The sequence below is a fragment of the Oncorhynchus nerka genome, linkage group LG13, assembly GCF_034236695.1.
Source record: "Oncorhynchus nerka isolate Pitt River linkage group LG13, Oner_Uvic_2.0, whole genome shotgun sequence".
Lineage (NCBI taxonomy): Eukaryota > Metazoa > Chordata > Actinopteri > Salmoniformes > Salmonidae > Oncorhynchus > Oncorhynchus nerka.
In genome coordinates, this window is record NC_088408.1 from 35572654 (window position 1) to 35598631 (window position 25978).

General features: G+C 42.9%; 1 long non-coding RNA gene across 1 annotated transcript in view; it reads right to left on the reverse strand.

Moving 5' to 3' along the window:
- Positions 1–263: 263 nt before the first annotated feature.
- The window catches only part of LOC135574682 (uncharacterized), a 57266-nt gene continuing 31551 nt past the window's right edge, over positions 264–25978 (reverse strand). The window contains exons 3-4 of the long non-coding RNA XR_010465560.1: positions 11909–12098; positions 264–2970 (exon numbers count right to left, since the gene is read on the reverse strand). This is a non-coding gene — a long non-coding RNA (uncharacterized LOC135574682). The remainder of the gene's footprint in view (positions 2971–11908; positions 12099–25978) is intronic.

Sequence of the window (25978 nt, forward strand, 5' to 3'; positions counted from 1 at the left end):
GATTGAGATGCTGTGACATGACCTCGAGAGCGGTTCACACCAGACATCCCAAGAATATTGTTGGAACTGAAACAGTTTTGTAAAGAGGAATGGTCCAAAATTCCGCCTGACCGTTGTGCAGGTCTGATCCGTAACTACAGAAAATGTTTGGTTGAGGTTATTGCTGCCAACGGAGGGTCAACCTGTTATTAAATCCAAGGGTTCACATACTTTTTCCAACCTGCACTGTGAATGTTTACACGGTGTGTTCAATATAGACATGACAAATTATAATTGTTTGTATATTGTTGTGACTTCGATGAAGATCAGATCAAATTGTATGACCAAGGGTTCAAATACTTTTTATTCCCACTGTATGTGTGTGTTTGTGTTGACTATGGAACTTTACTAAACCAGTTATGGAATGAAAAATATGACAACAAATGGTACATTTCTCTCATGTGCATAATGATAGAATACCACCCACACATCAATTTAAACATAGCAACCATGAAATCAGGTTAGTTTTATTTAGCACAACTGGCTGGTCCTTGCTGTTCTGCCGCCCTAGGCGAGACCAAAAAATGCTGCCCCCGCAAAACTAGAATACTTCCAGTAAGAAAAATTATGTTTAAAGACTCCAGAAGTTGAAGTTAGGTTCAATTTAGGTTCTGAATAAAAGTTGAAAATACGTATTTTCCATACGTTTTACGGACGTTGAAAATTATGTATTTTTCAGACATTAAAGTCAGGTTCATTTTAGATTCTGAATGAAAGTTGAAAACACAATATTTATAGACGTCAATGTTTGAGTCAAATCAAGGCTGGTCCAGACTGCACAAAATCTAAACCAAACATAGACGTCATAGACCGGACCAAAAACCAATGTCCGTGAATGTGGAAATCAAGGTCAGTCCGGACTGCACCAAAAAAAGATCTCCATAAGGCATCCGAGTCAGACCGTGCTTACTGAGGTGTAACCTACAGTGTTGCCTGAAATATAATTTTATGAATGCCCATCTGTGGTAAGCCTACCGTTTTGTAAAACACAAAAAAAGGCGTCCTGTCTGGAAAGGAACATAAAATAGACATTGTCTCCTGCTAACTGGGGTGTAGCCTACCATGGCGGCCCACAATGGAATTTCCGTCAATGTGGTAGGCTCACCATTTGTAAAAGGCCACTGCATTGGCTTTCTTAGTCCTGATTCCTGTAACTAATCAATTTGGCTATTTAAGCTCTGAATATCAGCTACCGAAGTTATCATGCATATCAAATGCAGAAGTATTTAATTTTTCGCTATGATAGCTTGTCAAAAATGGACAGATACAAACTTGAAACCACTGATCATGACAATGGGGTGAACTCCTGGACAACAGTTGTGATTGTCCATTCCATATTGTCCATTTTACTTTGGCCTGTCCTGTTTTTAGGAGATGTTGTTTAATAATAACATGACAATGTGGTTAGGCTATTTGATCGGAGAAACCTGCATGATATGAAAGGTTTCTTTCTTTAGGCTATTTGATCGGAAAAACCTGCATGATATGAAAGGTTTCTTTCTTTAGGCTATTTGATCGGAGAAACCTGCATGATATGAAAGGTTTCTTTCTTTAGGCTATTTGATCAGAGAAACCTGCATGATATGAAAGGTTTCTTTCTTTAGGCTATTTGATCGGAGAAACCTGCATGATATGAAAGGTTTCTTTCTTTAGGCTATTTGATCGGAAAAACCTGCATGATATGAAAGGTTTCTTTCTTTAGGCTATTTGATCGGAGAAACCTGCATGATATGAAAGGTTTCTTTCTTTAGGCTATTTGATCGGAAAAACCTGCATGATATGAAAGGTTTCTTTCTTTAGGCTATTTGATCGGAGAAACCTGCATGATATGAAAGGTTTCTTTCTTTAGGCTATTTGATCGGAAAAACCTGCATGATATGAAAGGTTTCTTTCTTTAGGCTATTTGATCAGAGAAACCTGCATGATATGAAAGGTTTCTTTCTTTAGGCTATTTGATCGGAAAAACCTGCATGATATGAAAGGTTTCTTTCTTTAGGCTATTTGATCAGAGAAACCTGCATGATCTAAAAAGTGTTCATCTCATTACATTGTCATACATTTTGTCTCCAGCCTGTAGCCTACAGTAAAGGCCAAATATTCTTTCTACCATGTCCTATATCTGCTACATGATTTATGTTAGATACATTTTTTTGACGGAAGGTTGGTGGAGCACCGCAGCAATGCACCTCTCCAAATCAAATCAAATTTATTTATATAGCCCTTCGTACATCAGCTGATATCTCAAAGTGCTGTACAGAAACCCAGCCTAAAACCCCAAACAGCAAACAATGCAGGTGTAAAAGCACGGTGGCTAGGAAAAACTCCCTAGAAAGGCCAAAACCTAGGAAGAAACCTAGAGAGGAACCAGGCTATGTGGGGTGGCCAGTCCTCTTCTGGCTGTGCCGGGTAGAGATTATAACAGAACATGACCAAGATGTTCAAATGTTCATAAATGACCAGCATGGTCGAATAATAATAAGGCAGAACAGTTGAAACTGGAGCAGCAGCACAGTCAGGTGGACTGGGGACAGCAAGGAGTCATCATGTCAGGTAGTCCTGGGGCACGGTCCTAGGGCTCAGGTCCTCCGAGAGAGAGAAAGAAAGAGAGAATTAGAGAGAGCATATGTGGGGTGGCCAGTCCTCTTCTGGCTGTGCCGGGTGGAGATTATAACAGAACGTGGCCAAGATGTTCAAATGTTCATAAATGACCATCATGGTTGAATAATAGTAAGGCAGAACAGTTGAAACTGGAGCAGCAGCATGGCCAGGTGGACTGGGGACAGCAAGGAGTCATCATGTCAGGTAGTCCTGGGACATGGTCCTAGGGCCCAGGCCAGTTGAAACTGGAGCAGCAGCATGGCCAGGTGGACTGGGGACAGCAAGGAGTCATCATGTCAGGTAGTCCTGGGGCATGGTCCTAGGGCTCAGGTCCTCCGAGAGAGAGAAAGAAAGAGAGAAGGAGAGAATTAGAGAATGCACACTTAGATTCACACAGGACACCGAATAGGACAGGAGAAGTACTCCAGATATAACAAACTGACCCTAGCCCCTCGACACATAAACTACTGCAGCATAAATACTGGAGGGTGAGACAGGAGGGGTCAGGAGACACTGTGGCCCCATCCGAGGACACCCCCGGACAGGGCCAAACAGGAAGGATATAACCCCACCCACTTTGCCAAAGCACAGCCCCCACACCACTAGAGGGATATCTTCAACCACCAACTTACCATCCTGAGACAAGGCCGAGTATAGCCCACAAAGATCTCCGCCACGGCACAACCCAAGGGGGGGGGGCGCCAACCCAGACAGGCTGACCACAACAGTGAATCAACCCACCCAGGTGACGCACCCTCCCCCAGGGACGGCATGAGAGAGCCCCAATAAGCCAGTGACTCAGCCCCCGTAACAGGGTAGAGGCAGAGAATCCCAGTGGAAAGAGGGGAACCGCACCCTGGGTAGGTGCGCTGGGAATGGAAAAGCAAAATATTCTGCGCCCCTGCCTTTGACAAAGTGGGCACTGCTTATCACAGGGTGGCACCAACACTCACCTAAAAAGCCTTTATGCCACTGGTTGAGCGAAATTGTTTTGGGGCAGAATTCTGTAAGGTCTTATGTGTTGTTGTTGGAGGTGCGTCTTGGTCAGTTTAGCTGAGAAAAGGTCGCCCTCATCAATCTTCCGCCATAGGCGGTCGCCTAATCCTGCTTAATGAGTTGGCCGGCCGTGGCTGACATACAGTACCTTACTGTAACTGATGTATGAGTCAATGATGGTGAAAAGTTATGTCTAAGCATTCTTTGGGTTGAAAGGACTGCCCAGAACACTAAAAAGATTAAATTATACGCAAAGTAATATGCAATGGCTTGGGACCAAGATATTTCTGTTGTGTAGGGCCTAAGTGTACCCTTGAGATCCCTCTCTAGGGCTTTTATGGTACTCTCCCTTTTTCTGGCTGAGGGGACTTGGCATGTGACCAAGCCTCTGACCTGTGAGCTTGAGCTTGATAGATAGCAGTGGCAGGCTTTTACATGTGCCACTCACATCCACGGCTTGGCAGAGGAAATCTCGCCTTGAGACCAATCTGGATTTATTGCCCCCGATCCTATTCACGGACATCAGTTTCAAGCCCTCACTGACCGTTTCAACAGAATGAATCAGTTATAGGACCATATGTTGTTCAGCTTTAGAGGAATTGTGACTGCCGCATTTTGAAGTAGTTTTTGTTATATGATTAAGAAACATTTATATTTTTGTTTTCACTATCCAGGAATAACATGCAGCAAGACCTCCCAGCAATCCCATTTGAAGTTTTGCAAAGATTTGATGGAATAGAATATGAAGTGTTTTTAAGAGATTAGGTGTGAGACGTTAGTATAGGCCACTTCAAATCATATACTATTTTGCCAACCCTATAGTAGGATTGGTTCTGTAGGCCATTCTTAGTATGACAGATTCCATGATGCAGGCCTGAGCTCCTGAGCTGCATATGGTGTTTACTTTAGAAAGCTACGAGCCTCCCCTGATGGGAATGTTGTGAGTGTGATATCAAACATTCATTGTAAGAGGAGTGGGAGGCCCTGTTGCATAACTGAGCAAGTACATTAGAGTGTTTCTCAAACTAGACAGATGCCTCACAAGTCCTCAACTGGCAGCTTCATTAAATAGTACCCGCAAAACACCAGTCTTAACATCAACAGTGAAGAGGCGACTCCAGGATGCTGGCCTTTTGAGCCTGTAATCAAACCCACACATGCTGATGCTCCAGATACCCAACTAGTCTAAAGAAGGCCAGTTTTATTGCTTCTTTAATCAGCACTACAGTCTTCAGCTGTGCTAACATAATTGCAAAAGGGTTTTCTAATGATCAATTAGCCTTTTAAAATTATAAACTTGGATTAGCTAACACAATATGCCATTAGAACGCAGGAGTGATGGTTGCTGATAATGGGCCTCTGTACGCCTATGTAGTTTCCAGCTACAATAGTCATTTACAACATTAACAATGTCTACACTGTATTTCTGATCAATTTGATTGTATTTTAATGGACAATTTAAAAATAATATATGTTTCAAAAACAAGGACATTTCCAAGTGACCCCAAACTTTTGAATGGTAGTGTATATTGCATTCTCAGATTGATGTCCTGCATCCACTTGCTTTCAGGATCTCTGTGAATCATTCATCTGATTTGACACTTAGATGAATAAATGCCTGAAGTGATAGGCCAACAAACATTCAGTTAGGACGCTGCTTTCAGGTTTAATTCAGAGAGAAACATGCAGATGAGGCTTTGGATTCAGCTCATCTGAGATAGTTTAAGCTTTAGTTTTAGAGCCTCAATTACAACTATATTATGTGGTTTTAAATGGTAATGTATTCAAGACTTTTATGGCCTGGGGATTATGAGTTAGGATTCCTGGGTTTCCCTATTAAATCACTAATGCTATGTTCAGCCAACTTGACACTACCATAGAGAGAGAAGTCCCTGTTCATCTTTGTATAATCCACTCATCTTTCCTGTAACCTGTCTCTCAGTGGGTTACAGCTCATTTCCAGTCTGGCTGTAGAAATCATGACTTACATTACCATCACAAACCATTTTTGAACAAGGTGTACAGCTCATAACTCAATGTATCACTACACCTTTGCAAGGGATGCACAATGAATGGATGGAAAGATCTTTCCAATGAATGGCTTTTAGGTGTGTGCTTTTAGTGATGCTGTGTGAATGTGTAATTGGGTCCCAGCGACGCTAAATAGGAAGGCAATAAGTGCAGGTGATATACTACACTTGTCTCACTGTATGATATACACATTCACAGCCATGCAACCCTGAGCAGTATGGCAGATCCAGCTGTCTACTGTACTGTATGTATGTGACCAGACACGTCCATAAACCCTTCGTCTTGTAACCTGCCAGGGGTTGTCATCCCAGAGGAAATAGGGCTCTGCATAGGTCTACACATATTCAGTTGAGTCTATACATAGCCTCTCTTATACAGATGGATTTAACAGCCCATCTAAGAGACCAAACTCTCTTAGATGGGCTGGGGTTGAGAATAATAGAATGTCCATTAGAGAGGTTGCTGTCTGTTTGTATCTGGGTTTACAGCGGTGCCTCTCTGTCCCCATCTACAGTGCATTTGGAAAGTATTCAGACCCCTTCCTTTTTTTCCACATTTGGATACGTTACAGCCTTATTCTAAAATGGATGAAATAGATTGGACAGGATTTGGAAAGGCACACACCTGTCTATATAAGGTTCTACAGTTGACATTACATGTCAGAGCAAAAACCAAGCTATGAGCTCAAAGGAATTGTCTGTAGAGTGTGTTGAGGCACAGATCTGGGGAAGGGTACCAAAACATTTATGCAGCATTGAAGGTCCCCATGACCACAATAGCCTCCATCATTCTTAAACAGAAGTTTGGAACCGCATACTATTCCTAGAGCTGGCGGCCTAAACTGAGCCTTGATCAAGAACCCAATGGTCACTCTGAGAGCTCCAGAGTTCCTCTGTGGAGATGGGAGGACCTTCCAGAAGGACAACCATCTCTGCAGCACTATACCTATCATACCTTTTATGATATAGTGGTCAGACAGAAGCAACTCCTCAGTAAAAGGCACATGACAGCCCTCTTGGAGTTTGCCAAAAGGCACCTAAAGTATTCTCAGACCATGAGAAACAAAATTCTCTGGTCTGATGAAACCAAGATTGAACTCTTTGGCCTGAATGCCAAGTGTGACGTCTGGAGAAAACCTAGCACCATCCCTTGGTGAAGCATGGTGGTGTCAGTATCATGTTGTGTGGATTTTTTTCAGCGGCAAGAACTCTTTACCTCGATCCTGACTAAATGGAGCAAAGTACAGCGAGATCCTTGATGAAAATCTGCTCCAGACCGCTCAAGACCTCAGACTGGGGTGGAGGTTCCACTTCCAAAAGGACAATGACCCTAAGCACAAAGACATTGCAGGAGTGGCTTCGGGACAAGTCTCTGAATGTCCTTGAATGGATGTGGATAAAAATGTGGATGAAGTGAAGGTGTCTGAATACTTTCCGAATGCATTGTGTATATATCAGTGAAGGGTCCTCAGAGGAGCGGGAGGACCATCCTCCTTGGTGAATTTCATAAAAATAAAAATCATTTTTAAAACTATATTAAATATATTCACATCACCAAATTATTGTTTAAAACACACTGTTTTGCAATGAAGGTCTACAGTAGCCTCAACATCACTCTGTGGAGTAGCACCATGGTGTAGCCGGAGGACAGCTAGGTTCCGTCCTCCTCCTCTGGGTACATTCAATACAAAACCTAGGAGGCTCATGGTTCTCATCCCCTTCCATAGACTTACACAGTAATGATGTCAACTTCCGGAGGTGGTCCTCCAACCCATCAGAGCTCTTGCAGCATGAACTGAAATGTCCACCCAATCAAATGATCAGATATAATTAATATAGGACTGAAAGCATAAGCTACAGCTAGCTAGCACTGCAGTGCATAACGTGGTGAGTAGTTGACTCAAAGACAATAGTTTAACAGTTTTTAACAAATTAATATACAAAAAATGGAGAAGCAGGAGTGAGAGCTAGCCATATTTCACTTTCACTTATTTAGCTAGCAAAGGCAGAGTTTAGCCTACTCAAACAGAGAGGGATGCCATGTTAGATATTTTCTATGGCTTGCCAACATTGGAACTCTTCCAAGTCAAGGTAAGCTTTTTGTTTTATAAATGTTTACCATCATTGTAACTGCTAAGCATGATTGTAGCATGTTTGCTAACGTGTTAGTTCTATTAGCTATGTTGACTATGATGTTAGCTAATATGGTGACAACAATGTAGGCTGTTTGTAGTGGTTAGTGGTTGTGACACGAGGTTTGGCTTGGAAAGTTTTTTTTTTATCTGGTCACCATTACTTTCCCCAGCAAGAAAACCCAAATAATTTCGCTCAAACAGAAGAGGGAACGAACAACGATTCACTGACAATAATCAAAAGAAACAGGTGGGGTTTGAGGAAGGGTTCTGAAAGACAGTCATGGGGCTGTCCACTGAAAATTCATTAGCAACAACAACTGCAACCATAAAAAGACACCCACCGTGAGCGCCTACTAAATTTGCCCAAGAGGAGGCAAAGAAAAGAAAAACCCATATCAAACTTTGACAGGAATCAAGCCAAAATAAAAAACAATGAAGACCAGATAAAGGATTGTTTGTCTAAAAATCTAAATTGGGCGCACTAACTAAAGGTGGTAACCCCGGGCCTCCCGGGTGGTGCAGTGGTTAAAGGCGCTGTACTGTGCCATCAGAGTCCCTGGGTTCGCGCCCAGGCTCTGTCGTAACCGGCCGCGACCGGGAGGTCCGTGGGGCTACGCACAATTGGCCTAGCGTCGCCCGGGTTAGGGAGGGCTTGGTCGGTAGGGGTGTCCTTGTCTCATCGCGCACCAGCGACTCCTGTGGCGGGCTGGGCGCAGTGTGCGCTAGCCAAGGTGGCCAGGTGCACGGTGTTTCCTCCAGTGCATTGGTGCGGCTGGCTTCCGGGTTGGATGCGCACTGTGTTAAGAAGTAGTGCGGCTTGGTTGGGTTGTGTATCAGAGGACGCATGAATTTCAACCTTCGTCTCTCCCAAGCCTGTACGGGAGTTGTAGCGATGAGACAAGATAGTAGCTACTACAACAATTTGATACCACGAAATTGGGGAGAAAAAAGGGGTAAAAATTCAACAAAAAAAACACACAAAAAATAAAGGTGGTAACCCTCTGCATCTATCAAGACAACTGGAGCACTGGGCCAGCCACTCTTAAATAGCCCCTGGGCACGCACAGGTGAAACACCTTCTCACAAACAAGACGGCAACCAGCACAGGTGTAACACATACTGACTAATGAGATTTCACTAATTTGTTCGCCCAGGCGCTAACGAGCTAGAAGTGCTAAAGTCCAACCTCAAAAGATAAATGGAAAAACCAAAGCCTGTAACAGTGTTGTGCACTGAAGTCTGCAAGCGAAGGGAAAAGGTGAGAGCAGGAGAGTGTGTAGATGTGAGAAGGAATTATACAACGAGCAGTGGACATTTCGTTTTTTGCCCTAGCACTAGAAAACTGATTAAAATAACAGATTTATCATTAAGCTTTGATTATTTGAATCAGCTTTGTAGTGCTAGGGCAAAAAAACAAAACAGCACCCAGGGGGGGGCCCCAGGACCAAGTTTGGGAAATCCTGTTCTAGATCAGCTAGATGAAGGCAAGAGTGTGCAAGGTGGTATTGTGTCACTGTCTGTCACTTTGATTACTCACACAATGCCACAAATGTCTCAAGTTTTGAGGGAGCATGCATTTGGCATGCTGACTACAGTAATGTCCACCAAAGCTGTTGCCAGAGAATTGATTGTTAATTTCTCTACCATAAGCCTCCTCCAATGTGGTTTTAGAGAATTTGGCAGTATGTCCAACCGGCTTCACAACCGCAAATCACGTGTATGGCGTCATGCGGTTTGCTGACGTCAACGTTGTGAACAGTGTGCCTAATGGCGGCGGTGGGGGTATGGGCAGGCACAACGAACACAATTGCATTTTATTGATGGCAATATTAATGCACAGAGATATTGTGATGAGATCCTGAGGCCCATTGTCATGCATTCATCCACCACCTCACTTTTCAGCATGATTATCCACAGCTCCATGTCGCAAGGATCTATACACAATTCCTGCAAGCTGAACATGTCCCAGTTCTTCCATGGCCTGCATACTCACCAATGGGCCTCAGACATGTCACCTGTTGAGCATGTTTAGGATGCTCTGGAACAACGTGTAGGACAGCGTGTTAAAGTTCCTGCCAATATCCAGCAACTTCACACAGCATTTCACAAGCCCCAATCAACAGCCTGATCAACTCTATGCGAAGGAACTGTGTTTTGGTTTTCTGCTCCACGCCTCTATTTTTTTATGTTTGTCATCTGTGACCAGCAGATGCATATCTGTATTTACCAGTCATGCGAAATCTATAGATTAGGGCCTAATTTTTTTGCAAATGCAAATGAATTACTTAAAAATCATACCATGTGATTTTCTGGATTTATGTTTAGAGTCCGTCTCTCACAGTTGAAGTGTACCTATGATAAAAATTACAGACCTCTACATGCTTTGTAAGTAGGGAAACCTGCAAAATCGGCAGTGTATCAAATACTTGTTCTCCCCACTGTAGGACTCGTTTTACTGTGGATATAGATACTTTTGTACCTGTTTCCTCCCACATCTTCACAAGGTCCTTTGCTGTTGTTCTGGGATTGATTTGCACTTTTCGCACCAAAGTAGGTTCATCTCTAGGAGACAGAACGCGTCTCCTTCCTGAGCGGTATGACAGCTGCGTGTTCCCATGGTGTTTATACTTGCGTACTATTGTTTGCACAGATGAACGTGATACCTTCAAGCATTTGGAAATTGCTCCCAAGGATGAACCAGATTTGTGGAGGTCCACATTTTTTTCTGAGGTCTTGGCTGATTTATTTTTATTTTTCCATGATGAAGAGGCACTGAAGTAGGCCTTGAACTACATCCACAGGTACACCTCCAATAGGCCAATTGACATCATTTGAGTCAATCAGAAGCTTCTAAAGCCATGAAATCATTTTCTGGAATTTTCCAATCTGTTTAAAGGCACAGTCAACTTAGTGTATGTAAACTTCTGACCCACTGGTATTGTGATACAGTGAATTATAAGTGAAATAATCTGTATGCTTACCACGCTGCACCTCGGTCCAATCCATCTCTAAACGAACGTGACAGGAGGACTGTTCCTTCTTCTGACAGTCTGTCAATGACAGCTTCTATCTCAAGGCCATCAGACTGTTAAACAGCCACCACTAACATTGAGTGGCTGTTGCCAACACACTGTCATTGACACTGACCCAACTCCAGCCACTTTAATAATGGGAATTGATGGGAAATTATGTAAATATATCACTAGCCACTTTAAACAATGCTACCTTATATAATGTTACTTACCCTACATTATTCATCTCATATGCATACGTATATACTGTACTCTACATCATCGACTGCATCCTTATGTAATACATGTATCACTAGCCACTTTAACTATGCCACTTTGTTTACTTTGTCTACATACTCATCTCATATGTATATACTGTACTCGATACCATCTACTGTATGCTGCTCTGTACCATCACTCATTCATATATCCTTATGTACATATTCTTTATCCCCTTACACTGTGTATAAGAGAGTAGTTTTGGAATTGTTAGTTAGATTACTTGTTGGTTATCACTGCATTGTCGGAACTAGAAGCACAAGCATTTCGCTACACTCACATTAACATCTGAAAGCACAAACTCGGCAGAAAACAACTCAAATCCAAAACGCAGCAACAATGTAACGCAGCATAGTAGGTTAAATACTTATAAAATATAAAAAATAGGAAATGAATTACTGTTTTATGACTGCATTAAGACTGTTTGTTCTCATCATGAAACATTCATGTTAGTTTGCTAAACCAGACTATGATTCACTACTTGCTTCTGTTATCGTCATATGTCGTCATCTGGTTTCTTTAACCAGTGATGTCATCAAGTTAAACCACTCATAATGACTCTGTTGTTGCTAATTGTCTGGATCAAATAAATATTCCTATTAAGTTATGTTTATTTATTTGTTACTACAGTACTACTACTACTCTTGATCAGGCCAATGCTTATACTTTTTTAAATAGTGTGAGAGTATTATTTATTCCCTCCTTTATGATTTTATTATTGGAAGTTGATCAAAATATTTGATGAGCTTCTGTTATCATACCATATACTGCAGTAGTTACAACAAAAACAGACCACGACGTGGTCATCCATACTTCTTACCATGGGGGGAATGTGTCAGAACAGGACCCGTCTTAGGCAGCCATCCATCTCCCGAGGGAGGTGAAGCGTAAACGTTTGATCTCGGATTGGACCTCTGGATTGGCAGAGAGACCAGAGGTATCCACTCCAGCAGCCAGAGCAGGCATCAGGCCCAGCCACTGGGCAGAGAGAGAGGGGGATAACAGCAGTCCTGCCGATGAGAAACAGAGAGGGACTTTAGGTGGAGGATTTAAAAGGTTAAATTCCTAAGAGACCGAGGAAAATACTAGGTCTTTTTGTTACAAGGAAGCATTGCCCAAGAGCTCCTCTAGTCAACACAGCAATTTTACTTTATGTAAAAAATAATTAAAAACATTCATTGTCAAGGCCTTTCACTATTCATGAAATGGGTTTCCATGGCCGAGCAGCCGCACACAAGCCTAAGATCACCATGCGCAATGCCAAGCGTCAGCTGGAGTGCTGTAAAGCTCGCCGCCATTGGACTCTGGAGCAGTGGAAATGTGTTCTCTGGAGTGATGACTCACGCTTCAGCATCTGGCAGTCCGACAGACAAATCTGGGTTTGGTGGATGGCAGGAGAATGCTAAAAACTTTTGTGGCAACAGTTTGGAAAAGCCCATTCCTGTTTCAGCTAGACAATGCCCCTGTGCACAAAGCGAGGTCCATACAGAAATGGTTTGTCGAGTTCGGTGTGGAAGATCTTGACTGGCCTGCACAGAGCCCTGGCCTCAACCTCATCGAACACCTTTGGGATGAATTGGAACACTAACTGCGAGCCAGGCCTAATCGCCCAACCTCAGTACCCAGCCTCACTAATGCTCTTGTGGCTGAATGGAAGCAAGTCCCTGCAGCAATGTTCACATTTCTAGTGAAACGTGTTCCCAGAAGAGTGGAGGATGTTATAGCAACAAACTCCATATTAATGCCCATGATTTTGGAATGAGATGATTACACATACTTTTGGTCATGTAGTGTGTGTGTATATATACCGTACATGTAGGCTACAGTATTATGCATCCATTTATTATTATAGCTATAATCCACAGCTGTTGCTATATTGATTATTATTTTCCAATGAATATATGTTAATAATTCATTCAGTCTGAGTTTATCGCCGTGCTGATTAAATATCTTATGTACAGATGCATCCGACTCATAGTTATACAATCACTAATGTAAGCCATGTGAATTCACCTAATAACACAACCTAATATGCCAGTACATCACGAAAAGAGCATAAAGCAATTTATTTTAATGACATCAAGTAACAAAATAAGGCTTTTATTATTTCAATCCCCCCTGTAGACACTTTTGCTTCTTTTCAATTTCCTTAAGTCGTGTTGGCTGTTTTCCAAAGTTTCCGTCTTATTTAATCATAACATTGAACGCGTTTCAATAAAATTAGATTGGAAGGTAAAATCCATTTACCGAACTGATTTGCTTTATTTCAAATGGAATAGGAAAATCTGCAGGTGTGTTGCTTATATAGTGCGGATCCTTGATAGACTAACCCTGAATTTACATCACATTTTAGTATGTCTTTATGCAGCATCTTACTGATGATCTCCTTTGGAAGTAGGGAGAAAGTGGTTCCTGTGACCGGCAGGGCATATACGTCTTGTATAATGACTGAGCCAGTGGTCTGGATATCCCAGGGTCCTAACATACAGCAGGGGTGTAAAGTACTTAAGTAAAAATACTTTAAAGTACTACTTAAGCTCCCGGGTGGCCTTAGACCACTGCGCCACCCAAGACTCTGGGTTTGAGCCCAGGCTCTGTCGCAGCCGGCCCCGACCGGGAGGTCCATGGGGCGACGCACAATTGGCCTAGCGTCGCCCGGGTTAGGGAGGATTTGGCCGGTAAGGATATCCTTGTCTCATCGTGCACTAGCGACTCCGCAGCGCAGTGCACGCCGACCAGGTCACTAGGTGTATAGTGTTTCCTCCGACACATTGGTGCTGCTGGCTTCCGGGTTGGATGCATGCTGTGTTAAGAAGCAGTGCGGCTTGGTTGGATTGTGTTTTGGAAGACTCATGGCTCTTGACCTTTGTCTCTCCCGAGCCCATACGGGAGTTGTAGCGATGAGACAAGACAGTTACTACTAACAATTGGATACCACGAAATTGGGAAGAAAAAGGGGGGTTAAAAAAAAAAAAGTACTACTTAAGTAGTTTTGTTGGGCATCTGTACTTTACTATTTATATCCAAATAAAATGTCTTTGTCACAAACACATGGTTAGCAGATGTTAATGCAAGTGTAGCGAAATGCTTGTGCTTCTCGTTCCGACCATGCATCTTTACAATGAAAACTGTTTGACACAGCAGTAACTGTCTGCTATGTTTTATAGATATATTTCATACAAATCTTAACCTTTGTGAACTATTCCTAAGATCTGTGGTTCATCATGTAAGTTGAGAGGGGTGTATCTTGGCTATAAAAGATCTTTGTACTTTTCAATGGTTCATTAGAGATAGCGCATCATTGAAAGTCAAAAAGGGCTATTGCAAAGCTCTTAATTAAAAGATGTTGTTTAAGTGTAACTCTGACTGGTGTGTAGTTTGTAACTCTCCTCATTTGGTAAAGCAGAAAAATGCCACCACAATATGTACATAAAAATATATAAATGAGTGATGGCCGAACGGCATAGGCAAGATGCAGTAGATGGTATCGAGTACAGTATATACATATGAGATGAGTAATGTCGGGTATGAGAACATATAAAGTGGCTAGTGATACATTTAATATACATATGAGATTAGTAATGTAGGGTATGTAAACATTATATAATATAAAGTGGCTAGTGATAAATTGGTTACATCACTTTTTCCATTATTAAAGTGGCTGGAGTTAGTATGTTGGCAGCAGCCACTCAATGTTAGTGATGGCTGTTTAACAGTCTGATGGCCTTGAGATGGAAGCTGTTTTTCAGTCTCTCGGTCCCCGCTTTGATGCACCTGTACTGACCTCGCCTTCTGGATGATAGCGGGGTGAACAGGCAGTGACTCGGGTGGTTGTTGTCCTTGATGATCTTTTTGGCCTTCCTGTGACATCGGGGGGTGTAGGTGTCCTGGAGGGCAAGTAATTTGCACCCGGTGATGCGTTGTGCAGACCTCACTACCCTCTGGAGAGCCTTCCGGTTATGTGCGGAGCAGCTGCCGTACCAGGCGGTGATACAGCCCGACAGGATGCTCTCAATTGTGCATCTGTAAAAGTTTATGAGTGTTTTTGGTGACAAGCCAAATTTCTTCAGCCTCCTGAGGTTGAAGAGGCGCTTTCTTCACCACGCTGTCTGTGTGGGTGGACCATTTCAGTTTGTCCGTGATGTATACGCCGAGCAACTTAAAACTCCCCACCCTCTCCACTACTGTCCTGTCAATGTAGATAGGAGGCTGCTCCCTCTGCTGTTTCCTGAAGTCCACGATCATCTCCTTTGTTTTGTTGACATTGAGTGTGAGGTTATTTTCCTGACACCACACTCCGAGGGCCCTCACCTCCTCCCTGTAGGCCGTCTCGCCGTTGTTGGTAATCAAGCCTACCACTGTAGTGTTGTCTGCAAACTTGATGATTGAGTTGGAGGTGTGCATGGCCACGCAGTCATGGGTGAACAGGGAGTACAGGAGAGGGCTGAGAACGCACCCTTGTGGGGACCCAGTGTTGAGGATCAGTGGGTTGGACATGTTGTTACCTACCCTCACCACCTGGGGGCGTCCCGTCAGGAAGTCCAGGACCCAGTTGCACAGGGCGGGGTTTAGACCCAGGGCCACGAGCTTAATGATGAGTTTAGAGGGTACTATGGTGTTAAATGCTGAGCTGTAATCGATGAACAGCATTCTTACATAGGTATTCCTCTTGTCCAGATGGTTTAGGACAGTGTGCAGTGTGATGTCGATTGTGTCATCTGTGGACCTATTGGCTCGGTAAGCAAATTGGAGTGGGTCTTGGGTGTCAGGTAGGGTGGAGGTGATATGGTCCTTGACTAGTCTCTCAAAGCACTTCATGATGATGGAAATGAGTGCTACAGAGCGGTAGTCATTTAGCTCAGTTACCTTAGCTTTCTTGGGAACAGGGACAATGGTAGCCCTCTTGAAGCATGTGGGGACAGTAGACTGGAATAAGGCTTGATTGAATATGTCTGTAAACACACCAGCCAGCAGGTCTGCGCATGCTCTGAGGACCCGGCCGGGGATGCTGTCTGGGCCTGCAGCCTTGCGAGGGTTAACACATTTAAATGTTTTACACACTTTGGCTACAGTGAAGGAGAGCCCGCAGGTTTTGGTAGCGGGCCATGTCAGTGGCACTGTATTGTCCTCAAAGCGAGCAAAAAAGTTGTTTCATCTGCCTGGGAGCAAGGTATCGTGATCTGCGACGGGGCTGGTTTTCCTTTTGTAGTCCGTGATTGACTGTAGACCCTGCCACATACCTCTCGTGTCTGAGCCGTTGAATTGCGACTCCACTTTGTCTCTGTACTGACGCTTAGCTTGTTTGATTGCCTTGCGGAGGGAATAGCTGTTTGTATTCGGTCATGTTTCCGGGCACCTTGCCCTGATTAAAAGCAATGATGCACTTGTTAATAAACTCGTACACCGTAATCAGTGTATTCGTCAATGTTGTTGTTTGCCGCAATGTGGAACATATCCCAGTCCACGTGATCGAAGCAATCTTGAAGTGTGGAATCCGATTGGTCGGACCAGCTTTGAACAGACCTGAGCGCGGGTGCTTCCTGTTTTAGTTTCTGTCTATAGGCTGGGAGCAACAAAATGGAGTCGTGGTCAGCTTTTCCGAAGGGAGGGTGGGGGAGGGCCTTATATGCGTTGCGGAAGTTAGAATAACAGTGGTCTAGGGTTTTGCCAGCCCAGGTAGCACAATCGATATGCTAAAAGAATTTGGGGAGCTTTGTTTTCAGATTAGCCTTGTTAAAATCATCCCGGCTACAATAAATGCAGCCTCGGGATATGTGGTTTCCAGTTTACATTGAGTCCAATGAAGTTCTTTCAGGGCCGTCGATGTGTCTGCTTGGGGGGGAATATACACGACTGTGATTATGATCAAAGAGAATTCTGTTGGTAGATAATGCGGTCGGCATTTGATTGTGAGGAATTCTAAGTCAGGTGAACAAAAGGACTTGAGTTCCTGTATGTTGTTATGATCACACCACGTCTCGTTAATCATAAGGCATACTCCCCCGCCCTTCTTCTTACCAGAGAGATGCTTGTTTCTGTCGGCGCGATGTGTGAAGAAACCAGGTGGCTGTACTGACTCAGATAACGTGTCTCGAGTGAACCATGTTTCTGTGAAACAAAGAACTTTAGTCTTGGATGTCTCTCTGGAATGCTACCCTTGCTCGGATTTCGTCTACCTTGTTGTCAAGAGACTGAACATTGGCGAGTAGTATACACGGGAGCGGTGCACAATGTGCCCGTCTATGGAGCCTGACCAGAAGATCGCTCTGTCTGCCCCTTCTACGGTAGGCCAAATAGAGGATCCGCTTCGGGAAAGTCGTATTCCTGGTCGTAATGTTGGTGAGTTGACGTTGCTCTTATATCCAATAGTTCCTCCCAACTGTATGTAATAAAACCTAAGATTACCTGGGGTAACAATGTAAGAAATAACACATAAAAAAACAATACTACATAGTTTCCTAGGAACGCGAAGCGAGGTGGCCATCTCTGTCGGCGCCGGAAGTAGTGTGTATTTTTTACAATGTTTACTTTTATTTCACTACCTTCCTAATGAAAATAATGTACTTTTTACTCCATACATTTTCCCTGACACTCAAAAGTACTTGTTTACATTTCAAATGCTTAGCAGGATATAAAGGGTCCAATTCACGCACTTATCAAGAGAACATCCCTGGTCATCTCTTCTGCCTCTGATCTGGCGAACTCACTAAACACAAATGCTTTGTTTCTGAAGGATGTCTGAGTGTGCCCCTGGCTATCTGTAAATGTAAAAAAACATGAACGATTGTGCCACCTGGTGTGCTTAATATGAGAGATTTGAAATTATTAATACTTTTACTTTTGAAACGTAAGTACATTTTTGCAATTACATTTACTTTTGATACTTAAGTAACAGTTAAGTTTGGACACACCTACTCATTCAGGGGTTTTTCTTTAGTTTGACTATTTTCTACATTGTAAAATAATAGTGAAGACCTAAAAACTATGACATAACACATATGGCATCATGTAGTAACCAATAAAGTGTTTAACAAATCAAAATATATTTTATATTTGAGATTATTCAAAGTAGCTTTGCCTTGATGACAGCTTTGCACAATCTTTGCATTCTCTCAACCAGCTTCAACTGGAATGCTTTTCCAACAGTCTTGAAGGACTTCCCACATATGCTGAGCACTTGTTGGCTGCTTTTTCTTCACTCTGTGGTCAACTCATCCCAAACTGTCCTAGTTGTGTTGAGGTCAGGTGATTGTGGAGACCAGGTCATCTGATGCAGCGCTCCATGACTCTCCTTCTTGGTCAAATAGCCCTTACACAGCCTTGAGGTGTGTTGGGTCATTGTCCTGTTGAAAAACAAATGATAGTCCCACTAAGCACAAACCAGATGGGATGGTGTATCGCTGTGGTAGCCATGCTGGTTAAGTGTGCCTTGAATTCTAAATAAATCACAGACAGTGTCACCAGCAAAGTACCCCTACATCATCACACCTCCTCCATGCTTCACGGTGGAAACTACACATGCGGAGATCATCCGTTCACCTACTCAGCGTCTCATAAAGACACGGCGGTTGGAACCAAAAATCTCAAATTTAGACTCATCAGACCAAAGGACAGATTTACACCAGTCTAATGTCCATTGCTCATGTTTCTTGGCCCAAGCAAGTCTCTTCTTCTTAGTGGTGTCCATTAGAAGTTGTTTCTTTGGAGCAATTTGACCATGAAGGCCTGATTTCACGCAGACTCCTCTGAACAGTTGATGTGTCTGTTACTTGAACTCTGTGAAGCATTTATTTGGGCTGCAATTTCTGAGGCTGGGAACTCTAATGAACTTTATCCTCTGCAGCAGAGGGAACTGGGTCTTCCTTTCCTGTGGCGGTCCTCATGAGAGCCAGTTTCATCAAAGCGCTTGATGGTTTTTGCGACTGCACTTGAAGAAACTTTAAAAGTTCTTGAAATTTTCCAGATTGACTGACCTTCATGTCTTAAAGTAATGATGGACTGCCATTTCTCTTTGCTTATTTGAGCTGTTCTTGCCATAATATGGACTTGGTCTTTTACCAAATAGGGCTATCTTCTGTATACCAACCCTACCTTGTCACCACAGCTGATTGGCTCAAACGAATTAAGAAGGAAAGAAATTCCACAAATTAACTTTTAACACACCTGTTCATTAAAATGCATTCCAGGTGACTACCTCATGAAGCTGGTAGAGAGAATGCCAAGATTGTGAAAAGCTGTCATCAAGACTAAGGGTAGCTACTTTGAAGAATCTCAAATATAAAATATATTTTGATTTGTTTAACACTTTTTTTAGTTACTACATGATTCCATATGTGTTATGTCATAGTTCTGAGGTCTTCAATATTATTTGTAAATGTAAAAACTAGTACAAATAAAGAAAACCCCTTGAATGAGTAGGTGTGTCCAAACTTTTGACTGGACTGTATATTTAAAACCAAATACTTCTAGACCTTTACTCAAGTAGTATTTTACTGGGTTACTTTCACTTTTATGTGAGTCATTTCCTATTAAGGTATCTTGACTTTTACTCAAGTATGATAATTGTGTACTTTTTCTACCACTGACAGACAGTAATACAAATTAGAGAGATGAGGACGCATGTGGGCTTGTGAATGAGAACCATGTACCTACTACTTCTCATGCTGATCATCTGCAGTGATGAATAGCTCATGCTCCCCCTGACATGTAAAAGGGTTTGTTCAGCACCATGGACAGCAGCACTGACTTGTTTAAAGTGCTGAAAAAAGGGAACCAAATGGGTAGTTTAAACAGAGGTCAAGCTTCACTGAAAGTGGATTAAAGTGGGCTTATGGAACTTTTGTCCAACATTGCCTGCTTTTTGAGCTGTTACTCCAATATTCCTAGCTCGCCACTCAATGTGCTATTTCAGCACCGCGAGCCACTGGGGGTTTCAGAGAGACAGAGAGAATCCCCGTTATCTTGTCCTCCTTTAAAACACCTTTCACATTCGATTTTGTGGAAGACCAGCAGTCTGTTTTCCCTCATACAGTGTTATGGTTCTTCTAAAGAAAAGCCTTTTCTATCCCGTTTTCCTTTGATTTTCACGTCTGCTTCTGTTAATGGAGTCTCTTTCCCTCTCTCAAATACAAACAGGTAGATTTTTCCATTAAAAAGGTAGTTGCATCTAAGCAGGATTTGGACTCCCAATAAACTGCATATATATTGTCCAGTTGGATATATTGTTTGTCAAATAAAAGAACAATGTGGAAAACAGTGCTGTCGCCTTTTCTGGGACAGTGACTGTATCCTGTCCAGATAAACATAGTCTAAAATGGCCGGTGGACATAGATTAGGACCCTGGTTATTCTAACTCATAATACTTCAATGTTGATGAAAAAGTAATAGTCTGAGAAATGGGAAGTGGAAGAATAAACAGTGTTTATAACCTGCATGAGAATAATCTCCATTCCCTGTGTTTGGTCTATCTTCTAAGGAAGTGGAGCTCTCTGGATCTCTTCCAGAATGCTAGAGCACCGAGGGCATAAACACACCCAGTAATCAGGCGATTTGCTGGGATCTGGGAGGACTGGGGCCTGTGAGCAGTCTGTCTGCTCCTTCTCTGCCAGCCACTGCTGATTTATCAGGGATTGGTGAAACCTTTCCCCTTCTCAGATCATCACAGAGTGATCTGTCCCACCCTGGGGGGGCAGAGGGCGAGCCCTAGGTCTCCAGGTCCATAAAGCCAGATAGGGCCAGGTTATCATTAACTCAGCCCTATCCTCATCAGGAGACTGGACTGGGGACAGCTGGCTATAGCAGGGCTGTACATCACTGTCACCCAGCCAGACACTCCAGGCTTGTCCTTGTCTTTGGGCTAACAAACATGTAGATTGATGACATTGTGTACAATAAGGAGTATGCAGTGAGGAAGAATATAGGCATAACTCAAAGCAAAGCTCCTCATTGATTGGAGATTGGTGGGTTCGTTTTTTCTGTATTCATTAGTGACTTCGTGGAGTGGAGAGGTTTTTATTTCTCTGTTGGGTATTGGGACTGAGACAAGTGATGAAACATGACCAAACCTGGGAGTGCTTTTCACGGATATGATGGCGTCAATCCTAAGAGGGAGGCAGCTGAATGACAGTGGTTTGGATCTCAGGAGGATTTTGTGGCTGATGAACTGAGAAAGGCCTAATTGAATTGAAACATAAATCAGTTGGCAGGCCAGGTTAGTCAGGGATAGAACACCACAGCTGAGGTTTGTCTGCCCAGGGAGGAGGCAGAAGCCTCTGTCTGGGTTGGTTATTTGGCCGTGGTTGGATCTGGGGCACCCAAATGGGTGTGATTAGAGCCAGGGAGGACCAAGTCAACTTCCCACCCCACCCTACCCCACCCCCCTGGCTCTCAATGAATGACCCAGCTCCATGTCCCTAACTTGCCAGGTCACTGATTTGTTTGGAAGCAGTGTTAAGGTGACCCACATTACCACAGGACCAGATGGTGTAGTCAATTAGTGGCCAGCAGAGAACTGACTGGATCAGGCTGCTGTCCAGAGGGTTTATTCCATCTGCACAGCTGCACAGTCACGGCTGTAGTCAGTTCGTCCGTTCCATGTCTGGTGAACTGATGTTGTCCGTCTGGTTCCTCAGCATCTGCTCCCCTACCCTCCTCCTCTTCTCTTCCCCTTCGGCTGGGTGTGTACAGTGCAGTCCATTCCTGACCTGGGTAAACACCACGTTATTCGGCATGAGTGCTCTCTCTAGCCGGGGGACGAGGGAGCCCATCTCTGGCCAGCTCCCCGCCATGCCCTTGAGGATGACATCAGCGTGACAACAGCTGGCGGATTGCGGATGCAGGTATGCTCAGACAAAACAACCCTCATTAAATTTGTTCATGCATTGGAATGTAATGGAGATATACAATGTGTGACGACCAATGATGATTAAACTGGGTCTGATTAATCTATCATTGAGGACACTTGTGACCTGCTATTAGATTGAGATGGGAAAGGCATTTCCATTTTTCTCGTCAGGATCATTTGGAACAGTACAGATGAATGAAACAGAGAACAAACCAGGAGAATAATGACTCCGCATGCTTTCTTAACTGTGACCCACTTGTCAAACACATCAGAGCAAATCTTATCAAACACTCTCAATTTGAAGTGATTCATAAGACTTTGTTAATGATATCCGTGACTGCAATGCCAAACCAATGTAAAAACAATGTCACATTCCCGGAGATAAACACGGTTGCTAAAATGCCTACGAAAGACATTAGATTTCTAGGGAGTAGAATAAGCAGGTGAAAGCCATCCAACACACACAACAAGCCCTCTAGGTGCAGGCACCACTCTCAAGTCAACACCATACCGTATGCATTTTATAGGATGCACTGCTGCGTCATAACTTCATCGGCGAATGAGCATGACATTGATATGAATGAATTTAAGTGTCAATGAATCGACGTAGGGCTGAGCTTGCAGAAGACAGGGTCTCTTTGTGAAGCTGTGCCGTCGTGATGATCGAAGTGAGCCGTCCATCGCTGGGGAGCTGAAAGCTGTCCATTTACAACCACCCAGAGAGAAAAGGAAACATTGCAACTGAATTATGATTCTCTGCTAGAAGTCCATACAACAAACCATGAATCATCACAATGGGATTTGTGAATCATCAATGTGCATGAGTGACTCAAATGGCAAATGTAACCTTGGAGAAGTGATCCGAATCCATGTTTTATGGCCCTATCTCATGGCCCTATCACTTACGTGGTGGAATTAATGTACGGGAAGGGAGGCGGTAATGTAAAGATGTGGTAATCGTGTTCAAGGCCGTGCAAACAGCCACGGAGATCTATGGAGCCATTACTAAAGACAAACCGGGAGGAAAACACATTCCTCTGATGACACTCCAGTGTATACTGCACCATTATAATACTGGAACCATACAGCCTCATGCCTCACAACGGCCAATAGCTGTGTCCAGTACTTCTCATAATATACCACAGCCTCTTGGGTATCATTGCTTCATTGTCCTATTGTGACATTGTAACATACTACTGATTTTGTAACATTTGCTGAGGACACTGACTTAGAGAATGAGCGTCTGTTCCCTCTCTCACCATTTTCAGTTGGCACGTGTTTTGTTAAGGCAAGGCAAAAGGGGAGTACATGGACAAGGTAGGCAAGGTCAGGTCACATCTTGTACAGGATGAGAAAATCCTATCATGTGGTGGTCCCCCCCCCCTTCATACAGTAACCTCGTTTGTACCTGGTTCTAACATGAGTCTACATTCTGATTGTGCCCACATTTCCAAATATATGTCTACACGTGGTATTAAAATGTGTCTCATATCTGTCCACTGTGTCTGCATTGTGACCAGATTTCCTGGTCCCTACCTGCATGCAATTTATTTGACAGCTATTCTTTCAAAATAATAGGTATTTATTTTTATGACACATATTGATTAAAAAAACCTGAGCCGGAGCACAAATTATTTTATGTAGAGGTGCTGACTAACGGCGAATAAACTATAAGCTATAAAAAATAAAGAGTCGCAAACTCCGTATATAAACTCCCAGTAATTTATTGGGTAAATCACCAACGGCTATACCTCGAATTTGAAGGAAAGTCTGACTCAAGACAAAGTAGTTATTGGATAATGCCAGTTCAGTAAGTTGTAAGATGCCATCATTGGATGGAGCAAGGGTAGAGTCTCTGTGTTGCAGCGCTTGCAAGCCTCCAGTGTGTGGGATGTTAGTGTACAAGCTCTCCACATCAAAAGTGGCCAGCAGGGTGCCCTCTGGTATCCTTCCTAAGCCCTCTATCAATGAGATCATGTGACTAGTGTCTTTAACACAAGTTGGGAGTTGCTCAACCTTCGGTTTAATGTGGTGATCCACAAACTTAGAAATGTTGGATGTCACAGAGTCGATTGCTGCTACAATGGATCTACCTGGAGGAGGAGACACTTGTTTGTGTAATTAAGCGACTGTATAGAAATTTGGTATCTCAGGAAATTTCACACATAGAAATTCACATTCTTTTTTGGTGATTTGTCCTGATTCCAAAAAGTTTTCCACTGTGGATGAGATATTATGCTGGAATTCTAAGATAGGGTCATAATTCAGTTTGCGATATAAGCGTGGTCCTATTATTGGAGCTTGGTGAGATCTGACATGCCCCCTGAGCCCACTTCACACCTACTGTACTTGACACCCATTCTAAATGGGAACTACAAATGTGGCTCATGCGCATAACATCCTTCTTCAGACACCCAGTTACAGGTCAAACAATCCCTGTTAGCGGTATCATCTCATGCAAGACCAAGGGAGTAATCTATCTCATCACCTGTAAGGAAAAGCCTATGCAGGGCGAACAAAAATACAATTAACACATAGCTGAACACTGCAGCTCAATCAGGTGTAAGAACATTGACTATCCAGTAGCAGCTCAGTTTGTTGAAGCTAAACATTCAATCTCCTCCTTCAAATACACAGGCATTGAGCATGTTGCTCTACCAAGGAGAGGAGGTAACATCGAGATCCTACTACTATAAAGGGAAGCTTACTGGATATCCTCTCTAAAAACATTGACCCCTAGTGGTCTGAATATTGACTTTGATCTCAGGCCCTTCTTATGAACAAATCTCTCTTTCATGAACAAGTCTTATAAATGTATCTATTCTTTCTACAGCTTATCAGTGTACACTCAATATGTTCCCCTGTTGATGAGGCTTAATGTTCATTATGGTTGAACCAAAAGATTACATTGTAACAAAACAAAAAAAATGAAATGGGAAACAATATATATGTGAAATTGAATTAAACAATAATGTATGTTGATGCTAATATTATGTACAATATTCAATTAGGTTTTCATATGATAACAATAGCCTAATATAATCAATATGCCATAAACTACTGTTTTTTTAACAGTTTCACTCAATTCATTCTAATTAACTTAAGAATTATGACACACCCCTCACTATTGTCATTGGTTGCACTAATTGCACTGTTTGTCTACATATCCTGGTTCAAGCATTCATGACATTATCCTGAAGAAGGCACAGTAATGCCAAAAAGTTGGTGATTTACCCAATAAATTAAGGGGAGTTTATATATGGAGTGTGCGAATCTCTTTATTTTTAAGGTACGTATTGATGCCTTAAGTCAATAGTGGCACCTGTTAATGCGGCTATATGATTTTAGAAGGTGGGATAGTGATGATTTAAATAGTTTCACTGCCCAGTCCCGCCTACACTTGTACGATACCCAGACACAATGCGTGCTACCTCTGGAGGCGGTCAGGAGGAGCTGATCACAATCAGATTACAAAGAGTCTTTTGATCGTTTACATCTGTCTACAAAGGTGGGCACGATCTGGATGTGGACACGATCAGGATGTGGACACAATCAGGAAAAGGACATGTTTAAATGGGGCTAGCACCATGGGGCTACTGACATCCTCATGATCCCCGGCAACATTTTCCTCTACTGGAAATCACTTTATCTCGCACATGGGTCACCTGTACTCATCATAAAACATAGGGTGACACAACATAGTGAAAGATCTTGAAACTGTTGTACATTTTCATACAAATTTCTGACTCAAAATGTAATATTCAGATTTCCTAAACCTCTGTATGTCATCTAACTTCCCAGGGGCAACTGGTAAGGGGACAGGGTTAGGTATTATAGAATGCATTGTGGCAGTCTAGTCACCATGATAAGTATACAACAGCCTCCACTGCCAACACCCTCATTAAAACTCTACTCTTTGTTTTTTTCCCTCCCAAGTAAAAGTTGTGTGCTTCAGAGAGGGATCTATTTTCCAACACTCATCGTGCCTGCTCCCTGCACCTCCAGTAACAGCTAATTAAGGTGCGCTGATCAAACGGAGGAGAGAGC